Consider the following 10,994-nt stretch of genomic DNA (forward strand, 5'->3'; position numbering starts at 1 on the left):
TCCCCGACCCTCGGCCGACCAGGGGTCTCTAATTAGAGGGGTGTGGGAGTGTGTGTTGATTGAATGAAGCCATCGCCCTCCAAGCCTTTCGGCTTCGGTGCACAGTGGTGAAGGGAATCGAAAGAAACGAGCTTTGTTTTTCATTTATTCTTTTACAAGATTTTCATTCATTCTTCATTTCTGCAAAGTTTATGGTGTTTTTAATAACTTAAAATGTCTTGTATGATAGGGTAGCATTGCTGTTAGCGATCAACGACCGGGTAAATTTGTCGTCCAGCCGCATAGCCGCTGCAGTGCCGGCGGGGCGGGGCGGGGCAGGCGGGGCGGCCTGTCTGCAATTTGTTTCACATTAGGCCATTAGGCTTGCTGCCGCGCGGCGGCGGCCTGCTGTCGCCGTAGCGCCTTGCTGAAAGCGCTTTGGGCGCCTTTTCACACTTTTCCCTTTTCGGGTCAATCTCGTGTTTTTTTTTTCGCCCTTCTTTTCCTCACTCAAACGACTCATTTTCTCTACGCGGCCGCCGCCCCTTTCTCCGCGCTGTGCGGCGTTGGCTGGCGGGGTGGGTGGGTGCGTGCGCGCCGGCGTGCGCTGCCCGAGCGTGAAGCCTCCTGAAGCCCCGGGGCCGGGGAGCGCGGAGCGCACGGCGCTACGGGGCGCGTAGGGAGATTAGAGCACCGGGACCCGAAGCAAGCACGAGATGACGGCGGCGGCGGGAGGGTGGCGCCTCCGCAGGCTCCCCGCCGGCGCCACCGCCGCCCCCACCAAGGGTTGCCGCCGCCGTGGCTCCCAATGCAGCAACCCGGACCGGGCGCCGCGGCGGCAGGGAGGAGGCACCTGATCGATAACTCGCTGGCCAGTGTGTCACTTTTGACTGGACTAAACCGGCCAGGGCCAGCGGGTCGCACACCCAGTAAAACGTACCTGAACGTACCTTTCATTTCACTTATAAAGTGCTTCCGCTGTTCCGAGGGAAATTTTAAATTTCGATGTAAAGCTGAATTCAGTGGAATTCCCTTAAATTTAACGGCACCAATGTGACACCAATGTCAAAATTTTTCCCTCAGAACAACGGAAGCACTTTTAGACGTGGAATCAAAGGTGCGTTAATCTGCGTGCACTTGCGGAGCATGTGGTGGAGCACTGCTGTCGCTGACTGTCTCTAGCGGGCTTTGTAAAAGGGGATTGTCATGAAACGATATCGAAAAATGTCGTTAATGTGAAATCGGTTCCGTTGTTGTGTTATCGGTTTTTGAGATCGTGAGCAAACGCTTTAGGGTTGGGTACATATGGCTGGCGGCTGGTCGGCCGCCACGGCTCCTCTGCTCTCTCAAGGCCAAGGCCAGAAGGCCTCGCGATAACGCCCCGATAAAAGCTCCAAGTTGATGGCCCTTATTTTGGTGATATCGGAGGCATACGTCTCGGAATGCGCCGTCAGATGGGCGCGAACGGGCGGCGCGGGCGCGGGCAACGCCCCTTCCCTCCTCTCCTCGCCCCCCTGCCGCTCCCCCCACCACTGTGCATACCGATGAATACCCGATCAGCCCCAGCGCGCGCAGCGCGCAGACCGGCCCGCTCGCGCCGGCTAATTTAACTCCCCTCCCAACAACAAAGAAGCACTCCGCCTCGGAACCCGTCTCCGCCAACCATCCGATATGGTCTAGTGGCTAGGATACCTGGCTCTCACCCAGGAGGCTCGGGTTCGATTCCCGGTATCGGAACTTTTTATTTTTATTTATCTTTTCAGTATTATCCTTTTCTTGTGTGGCTTGCGTACCGGCTGTAAGGTGTAACTGTGAATACGCGCAGTGTTGCGGGATTGAAGACTCAATATGGCCGCAGGGGCCATGCCTCTTTACGGGTGTAAAGATTAGGCAAACTCTCCACACTGCAGCGTATTCACAGTTATACACCCGGTCCCTGTACAGTACATGTATTTAATACTTATCGGGATGTCTCGCCATTCGAAGCTGATTACTTACCAGCGCGGTCCTCGCGTGAGCGCGAGTGCGCCCCGCCCGGGTCCCGCCCCGCCCGCGGGGTGGTGCGTGCCCCTCTGCCCGGCCCCCGGGGGGGCGTGCCACGGCGTGCAAGGGACGGGCCCCCGCCGCCCCGCCCTGCCCTGCGCCGCGCTGTCTCACTATATTTAAATATTATGGCCCGGGAGTGAGCGCTACGGAGCGGCGGTGACGGTTTCCGCCGCGTGACTGTGACTATACGGCTCGTGCCGACGAAGGTCCTGCCGCACTGTGGCTGTAGTAGTGCTTTCAAAAATGCGCCGACAGTTCGTGTCGTCGACACGTTTTTGAAAGCTTGCATAACTTCCTGCTTAAGTCGCGCTAAAAAAAAAAGCTCGCGGTATCGTTAGAATGTATTATATCTTGATGTTTTCCAACTATCGCAGCGGTGCCTGAGCACGACCTGAGCACGAATGTCTGTTGGCCATGTGTTACCCAGAGAAGCGTGTATATGTCATTCATTGTCTCCAAAGTACAATTTTGGGCGTTTCCAAACCAAGATCATGCCCTCGATCATGCCTTTCGTTCAAGCGCGAAAGGGAGCGATTTTAAAAACACATTGAGGTTGATTTAAGCCCAAATATACTCAATTACCTGAGATTATCAAGTATTCATATTCCACTCGATCCAAAGTGTAGTATATTGCGCATGATATACAAGGACACGCTTTTCTGAGGTATCTGCCTTCGCTCAGTCGCTATGGTCGCTCGTTCGTTTGGTCGGCACTAAGTATCGTTTACGTGGCGATTCCTTGGCAGGGGGCGCGGTGTGTGTATCGCCGCGTGATGCAACGAGCGACATGGCGCCGTGGGCCTTCCCTGGCGGGGCCGGGCCAGGCCGGGCGCACCGCTCCTTGGTCCAGTAGGCCGGCCCGGCGGCCACTGCCGGCCACCGCCCATTTCACGCACAACTGAGCGGCTGCAACTACTGCCGCTGCTGCTGCTGCTGCTGCTGCATGGCGAATTCACTCTCTATAACGGCCGCCCTGCTCCCCCACTCATCCATCACACACAAAAAAAAAGTGCAGTGAAAGGGGTCCTTTTGTCCTCCCCGAACTGAAGTGTCCGCGTCGTCGCGTCCATAGCCGTGTCCAGCAGCAGTTGTATGGGACTTCCCCGGCCGCGCGACACCGCCGCACCTGCTGCACCCAAAAGTGCACCACGGTTGCAGCGGTGCACTCTTCTTTTGTAACTCACGGTACACGCTGCATTGTCACTGCAGGTGGTGGCTGACGTAGTATGCTGCTGGAAACTTGTAAAAATGTTTATCCAAATTTAAATTGAAGGTTTCGTGAAAACGATTTTACATTGGCAAGCTTTTACTTTAAAGGACTCCTCACATCTTCTTGCACACATGCATCTTCTGCAAGTGAATAGGCATACCATATCCCGCCAAGTAGGCGTGCGTGCGAGTTTGCCTACCGCCGGCAACGGCGGCGGCGCCTTTTTTGCTCGGAGTATGTAGATCCAGGCTTGCACGCTTTGTCCTAGTGCAAATTCATTCTTAGTATAGCCTACATCAGATTTTTCTATATTATACCGAAGAACTATGCTTTTCTGGGTGCGTGTATGTGACAAGACACTCGCACGGACGTTCCCTGCGTTGTTGTACGCCCCGGTCCCGCACGCGTAATGGTATGGGTGCGGCCTGCCCTGCCTCGCCCCGCCTCGCCCCGCCTCGCCCCGCCTCGCGGCGGTGGGCCGCCTCCTGGCCGCTGATGCACCGGTTACGGGACGGGCGGGAGGACACTGTCCGTGGGGCCCGTCGGGCACGCCGCGGCCGAGTGAGACGTAACAACAACGAACGAAACAAACTGGGCGCGGAAGTCGAGCAGCAGCAGCAGCAGCATCGAGTGCAGCCGTAGCGAAGCAGTCGCTGTAATGAATGAGAAAGAAGTACAAGAGGCCCAGGCCCAGGCCCGGTCGGGCACAGACAGGGCTGTTACGGGCCCTAACAGCCCCGCTCTTGCCGAGCAAATGTCACAGCAGTCAAGAGGGCTGCTGCTTATTTCGGGGCGGAAGACGTCGTCGGCTTCGTCGCGCACGCAAATCGAGCATCAGCAGGGGAAGCAATGCGCGCTGCTGCTGCTGTTGCTGCTGCTCCACTGTGACTCGAGAGCCGCGCGCGCGGCCCCGGCGGGCCCTCCTGGTCGGAGGGGGAAAGGTTCAACTGCCAATCAGACTCTGAGCACTCGATCCTCATCACCATCGCCGTCTCGGAGACCACGGTGACGACGTACCGGGAGGCCGGCGGTGCGGAGGGACACCTATGAGGGACACTTGAGGGACACCTGAGGGATACCTGAGGGACACCTGAGGGAATCGCCGGCCGCACCAAGTAGGGCGGCGGCGGCACGTCGGTGACAATAACGCGGTGCCCCACTACTATACCCGCACCGGGACCCCCCCCCCCCCCCCCCTTTATAATCGACCGCCTCTTTAATTGCCGGTAGCGCTATCCGCGGCCGAGTATCGCTTAGGGCAGGAAGGATGGGGCCTAACCACCGCCCGGTGATGAGGCCTACCTCGTCCATTTTTACGTTTTTTTTACGCTGTCGACGCGGGAACCGGTAAAACGTCGCGGCACCGCGAGAGAGACGACCTGCCAAGTTGTTGTTTCCAGGAGTAGAAGAAACGGGGGGAGGAAGGGGGGGGGGGAATCCGGGGGGATCTATGAGCCCCGCGCTGACAGTCCGTCGCTCAGAGACGTTTGTCGCTGCCTGGCCTGCTGTCGGGTCGGGGAATCGCACCCTCCCAGCGGCCTGCTATGCGGACGGACAGGCCAAGGACTCCGCCGCGCCCCATCGGCGCACGCCATACGGGACGCGGGGGTTCCTGTTGTTTCGCGAACATTTCCTGCCGCGGGAAATTTGAATCGTGCCTTCCCGCTGACGAGGCAGAGGGAAAGAAAACCGTGGCATATAGCAGGGTTATGATCAGAAACAGATAGTCGGCGCGGCGCGGAACCAAATGCTACACATCGGCTGGGCCGGAGGCAGCCGCAGAATGAGAGGGAAGCAAGGCAAGGTGGCCCAAAATTGTGTTTCCGAAAATGGAGGCTTTCAGCCGCGGCGTGGCCCTGACTCGAGCTCGGGCGCAGCCCGGCCGCGGCCCAAAGGTGTCGCACCGGGCGTGGCGCGGACCCTCGTCGTGTGATGATGATGATCGCTCGATCTCACTTTCCATCCAATAAACCAGTTAACGCGCCCGCTTGTTTATGTCCCGCGCTGAGGACCTGCGGCCGAGCCTCGGTGGAGCCTCGTAACTTGCGCCCGCGAGCCCTGCAGTTGCAGCGCAACCGCCGTCGACGCCCCGCTCACCCGCGCCCCTTTGCGCCCTGCGCCGCCGTGACGTGCCTCGCGTGACCGCCAGAACCATTTCATTTGATTCGTACATCGCGGCCGTCGCGGCCGTTGGCTGTGGCGCCGGGACAGGACGACGGGGCGGCTCGGCGCGCCGCAGGGCGCAGTGTGTGTGTGTGTGTGTGTGTGTGTGTGTGTGTGTGTGTGCACTGGAGAGTCATCCAACAGTGTGCTCTAGAACACTGTTTAAACAGTGTGCTCTAGAACACTGTTTAAACAGTGTGCTTGAATGTGCCAAGCACACTGGTATAGATTTTCAAAAAAAAAAAAAAAATTGTCCTTGCGAAATGTAATAGCATTTTAATAATTTACATTAGATTGTATATTTTTTCTTGTCCGTTGTACTCCCCCGACAAACATATAACACAGACCGACGCGCACGCACACACACTCGCACCCTGCTTACAAAAGCGTTTCCAATTTATCATCGACTTGACGAAGAGAACGTGTGTCGCCTCCCCGTGAGAGTGTCCGGCAGTGGTGTCCAGCAGGCCCACGCGCCTCAGCATAATAATGTGTTTCCTTGGACGCACGTGGTATATTCATCACACAGAGTCGTGTAACCGGAAAATGGCGCATATATAGAGTTGACAGAGAACACCTTGGGAATGGGACATGACATTCACGTAACGCCATTGTTTGGCCGCGCGACGGCAGAGACTTCGCCGAGTGCCCCAGAAATGGAAGAGAGATGTGTTAAGGGAAAGGGGAAGGGGGGGGGGGGGGGGGCAGCGGGTCCCCATGTGGGTAAACACATGCGAGGACAGGAAGGAAGTCGGGAAGAAGGGGTGGAGGAAGGAGAGATTTGGGGCCCGAACGACGCATGGCACACGTCTGATGATGGGCCGAATGGAAAAGCGGCCGACGACGGCAGGGGGCCCTGAAATGGGCCCGGTCCAGGATGTTTGGTCAGTGGGACAGTACAGAAGAGGATCTCACCTCAGCAATGCGGCGGAGGGTGCTATGCGACCACGGGACGGCGGGACACGGTCCCGACCGAAGTCGTCAAAAGCGTTTTAAAGTCAACTAACTTGAAACGAGACCATCAACAGAGAATGCCTCACCTGCTCCGCCCCGCCCGCCGCGGCCGCGAGTCTGCGATTAGACGAGACCTGCCGGGCCGGCCTGCAGACTGTGCAGAGCTTTGCCTGGAAATTGCAAGGAAAATTTCAGCGCATCGATAACGGCCGACCCAACTTTCTCTCCCCGCTCGCAACCCCTCAAAATCACCCGCATAGCTCCCAGGAAAACGCAACTTTTGATTTCACCTCGAAGAGTGCTTCTGTTGTTCCAGAGGAACTTTTGACATGAGTGTATAGGTTAATTCCGCTTATTTGAGGGAATTCCATTCAATTAACTGAATTCAGTTCTACATCAAAGTCGAAATTTCCTTCGTAACAACGAAAGCACTTACTGACATGAAATCAAAAGGTACGTTTTTCGGGTGCAGCCGCAGATAGCAGTCGGTCAGTTGCGAGTTGCGAGTGAAAGAAGGTCTTTGGCGACGGCCTGGGACTAGGCGACGCGACGACGGTACCGACGGCAGCTTTATTGGAACGACGTCGTCGTCCCGGCGCTGGTGCTGCTTAATTGAAAGATACTCGCTCGTTAGCCCATTAAAAGAGGTATCGCCTGTCCTTGGCTGGCCGGCCTGGCCTGGCCGAGGGCCTGGCGCGCGCACGCACTCTAGTGCCCCGCTTGCACGACGGCGAGGTGCAGGACGGGGCGGGCCGCCGGCCCCCCTGCCATGCTGATGAGATGATAACCCAGTGGGCAGCGCGTTGACATTCAGCGACCCGGCCCGCCCCGGCCCGGCCTGTCCTAGTGCGGGGCGGGACCGTAACATAAGGTCTGTCGTGCGCGCGCGCGCGGGCCGGGGCTGCGAGTCGCAGCAGCTGCAGCAGCGGCAGCTATGGGAGAGTGGAGCACGAGTGTCGTTCCCCGCAGCCCCATCGGACACACGACATGATGATTCAGCCGCTCTCACTTACATTTCAAACACTATAATTAGTACTAAAAGTAAGATGCAATATCTATGGTGTTTCATTAATAATGTGTTCCATTCAAAATTAAACATTAGATAAAGTATCCGATACATTTGATAGTTACTACAACATGCACATATGTTATATGTTTGCAAATTTACGTTGTACTGAACAAACAAATGAAGGTGCAGAACACGTATGCACATATCTGTCCATTCTTCTGTTCTCATAAGAAGAAAGTCGATTGGTCGGGGGGCCCGCGCCGCGGTCGCGAGGCTTTGCGCCGCTCGGATTGAGCTGAGCAGACCGCGCCACCGAGGGTTTGTCGTTATTACACCTCCGCTCGCCCGCGCCGCGGTACATTTTGCGGCTGGTCGTCATATCCTCGGCTCCATGCAGTGAAAGGGCCTGCGGATGTGTGATGCACCACCGGGCCACGGGCGAGAGCAAAGCCTGTGGCTCAGCCGGCTGAGGCCCGCGCCGCGCGCTCAGCCCGAGGCTCAGCCCACCGCCCGGAGGCTCTTTTGGAAGGCGCCGCGCCCCGCGCACCCCACGTTTCCTTGAATACAATAGACGATGATGGTCGCCTCGAGTGCTCCGCGCGGCCGCGGCGCCAGCGTTTACTCTTCTGCATGATTACTCGCTTGACCCGTTTTTTTCGCGCGCGCTTATTTAAACCCTTTTGCGCGCGCTGCATACAGTATACAATGTCTTGCCCGTTCCGGTCTGCTGGCGAGCAGGGCGAGCGAGTGCTGAGAAGAGTTTTGACCATCGTCGCACCTCATCATGCACTTCAGGCCACCTCTCCCTGTGAACGAGGGTGTGTGAACCTGCTGGCTCCAAACTGGAAAGAAGGTGAAGACGTTAAGTAGTAAAGGGTGGCGCTAATCTCTTCAAAACGGGTAGAGGATTTTTGGTTTCTTATGCCACAAAAGCAGCTATTAGTTACTAGCTAGTTGTATATACACCCAGAGAATAGTCTCCTAGAAAAACAAACTTAACGAAAATTTTCTCTCGATCCAAAGAAATTTGTTTAACTACAAAAATTCTTTGAGTTAAAGATTTATTTCAAACTATGGGAATTTTTAGCAGATGATACGTAGTAATCAGCAGCTTGTACTCAAGTAAAGTGCAAAAGTCCGTTTGTTAGTTTAGCAGATGATACGTAGTAATCAGCAGCTTGTACTCAAGTAAAGTGCAAAAGTCCGTTTGTTAGTTGAAGCGTGAAGTTGTCAGTTGTCAGCGTCAAACGCAGAAACGCCGTAGCGCTGCCAGAGCGTAAAGTTCAAAGTTCGTCAGTTAAAGAAGCAGAAACGCGCAAGCAGTAGTCCAATGTATTTAGGCAGTGGGGCTCTCGCGCGCCTCTGCCCGTGCCCGTGCCCCTGCCCCTGCCCCTGTAGTGCTGTTCAAGCCTAGCAGCTGCCGCGCGGCCCTATGCAGCTCTGGTCGCCGTTCTCCGGCCGCCTTTTTACGACCCGCCGTCATTAAAGAGAGCATAAAGCACTGGGCCACCGCGCCCAGCCAAGCCGTCGCCGTGTGTGTGTGTGTGTGTGTGTGTGTGTGTGTGTGTGTGCGTGTGTGTGTGTGTGTGTGTGCGTGCGTGCGTGCGTGTGTGCGTGCGTGTGGTGCTTGCCATGCCATCCTGCGCCACGCCAACCTTTAACACTGCCGCGTTCAATGGTGATGCGTTTAATAATGATGCGTTCAATGTCGTCGCGCCCCGCTCGCCGCGCCCCGCTCGCCGCGCCCGCTCGCCGCGCTCCGCTCGCCGCGCCCCGCTCGCCGCGCCACGCTCGCCGCGGCATGCTCACCGCACTATGCTCACCGCGCTATGCTCACCGCGCCTTGCTCGCCGCGCCGTGCGCGCCGCGCCATGCTCGCCGCGCTCAATGCCGCGTTCAAAGCCACGCCTAGCTGTCCCTGTGCCCCGTCGCGCCTCACCGCCTCTGCCGCGCCCAGAGTTGAGAGTAAAAACTCAACGCCAATCGCCAGAAGTCATCTGCTTTCACGTTAGCGTTAGCGTTAACGTTTTTTTTCTTTTCTCTTAAATAATGGAAAACAAAGTTGCCAACTAAATTCTCTTGTTTCATAGGCACGATTTTCTGGGTCCGACCCCCCCAGATACGACCAGGCCGCGGGCGGTAACATCTGAACCATCAGATGCGCGGCGCTGGTCCGACCTTTGACCTGGCCGGGCCTGTTGCCCGCTCCTAATGAGGGGCTGGCCGGTTGCTGCTCCAGGAGCCAGCGCGGCCCGCTCCCGAGCTGTCCCGGCGAGCGCACGCACTCTGCGGAGAGGAGTCTCTTGCTCCTCGGTCTCCTCCCTAGAGGGCACTTGTTGCGGCCACCACCAACCGCTTATTTATTCAGACTTACGTTTTCTTTCGTCCGCGTCCACTAAGGCGAACTGTGAGCCCGGCGGCGTAGGGGGATCATCCAGAGAGTACGTCCATCATTCGACGTCGCGAACCTACCAACTTCAGCCCCAAGAAGCTCTCGAAGCGCCTGGTAGGTAGGCAACATCTTGGCCACATTGCATGCGTGTATTGCGGGGTGGCCTACCCTGAGTCTCGCAGGCGCCGAGCCCCCGTAATTTGCCGAATCAATCCGAGAAAACCGGACGTACTTTCTGGGCGATCCCCATAGGTCGCCCTAGGTCGTGTGACCCGCGAGACCATCCGGGAAGTGAACGACGTCGACCGTCAATACCCTTTCGACCGGCCAAGCAAAAACAGGCCACCACATTTGGCGCGAGCCTTCAGCGTCCGGGGAGCAGAGAGAAAGAAGAGCGAAGTGGTAGTAGAGAAGTAATTTCGGTCGACAATGGAGGAAGGGCGGTCACGGCCTGGGGCCGGGCCCCGGGCACCCATGTAGGGCGGCGTGCCGAGGGGCTTAACGTAGCGTCGTGGCCGAGGGCTTACAGCACAGCGAGCGCCCCGGAGCGGCCGGACACTCACAATAGGAGATGCACTCAGCGATCGACGCATTTGACTGAGCCGTGTCCTGTTTGCGCCGCGTGTGACCTGCTAGACGAACGGGACGACGGGACAACGCGAGGGGCAGACAGAGGAACGCGGTGTCGAGTGACTTGTTCTGGTCACGTGTCTCTGTTCGGCCCCTATGCAAATGGGGCGGGCGGCGAGGAACAAAGGGCGGGGCGCAGGTCCCGCGGGTCCGCAGCGGCGCCGCGCGCGACGGGCATACCGAGTAGGGCTGTTCCCTCGGGCCCTCGCACTACAAGAGAAATGTACTGTAGGCGACACAAAAGTAGCGTGTGTTTAGGGCTTTTGAACGACGCGACGACCACACACGTTGCCTACCTTTCGACTGAGCAGGTCTGATAGTAGCGGTGCTGTCGCCACCCCCTGTTTCTGTAAAAACATTGAGGGGTGTTTAACATTTCAAAACGTGTCCTAATTTTCAGCAGCTTCAAAATCTCATTTACAAAAAAGATCACTTAACTTTGAAAATTCGAGTGAAGTGTTCAGTTTTATGTTCTGTACCGTGTACAACATTGACTGATGATCACAATATAGGTCTTGAACGTGAATGTAACCTCTCAGCCACCGGAACAAACTGTCGCGCGCTGCTGGAGCCTCTCGGCGCCGAGCGTCCCTCCTCATCTCTGGCCGCGG

At 57.0% G+C, this 10,994-nt stretch overlaps 1 protein-coding gene and 1 non-coding gene across 4 annotated transcripts in view; both read left to right on the forward strand.

The window, feature by feature from the left end:
- The window catches only part of LOC113208291 (growth arrest-specific protein 2-like), a 72,253-nt gene that overhangs the window by 7,105 nt on the left and 54,154 nt on the right, over positions 1-10,994 (forward strand). The gene's annotated exons all lie outside the window — the stretch shown is intronic.
- Trnae-cuc (transfer RNA glutamic acid (anticodon CUC)) lies at positions 1,645-1,716 on the forward strand. The gene has a single exon. It is a non-coding gene; the product is annotated as a tRNA-Glu (tRNA).

The sequence above is a fragment of the Frankliniella occidentalis genome, unplaced genomic scaffold (genome assembly GCF_000697945.3).
Source record: "Frankliniella occidentalis isolate FOCC.00 unplaced genomic scaffold, Focc_3.1 Scaffold45, whole genome shotgun sequence".
In the NCBI taxonomy this organism is placed as follows: domain Eukaryota; kingdom Metazoa; phylum Arthropoda; class Insecta; order Thysanoptera; family Thripidae; genus Frankliniella; species Frankliniella occidentalis.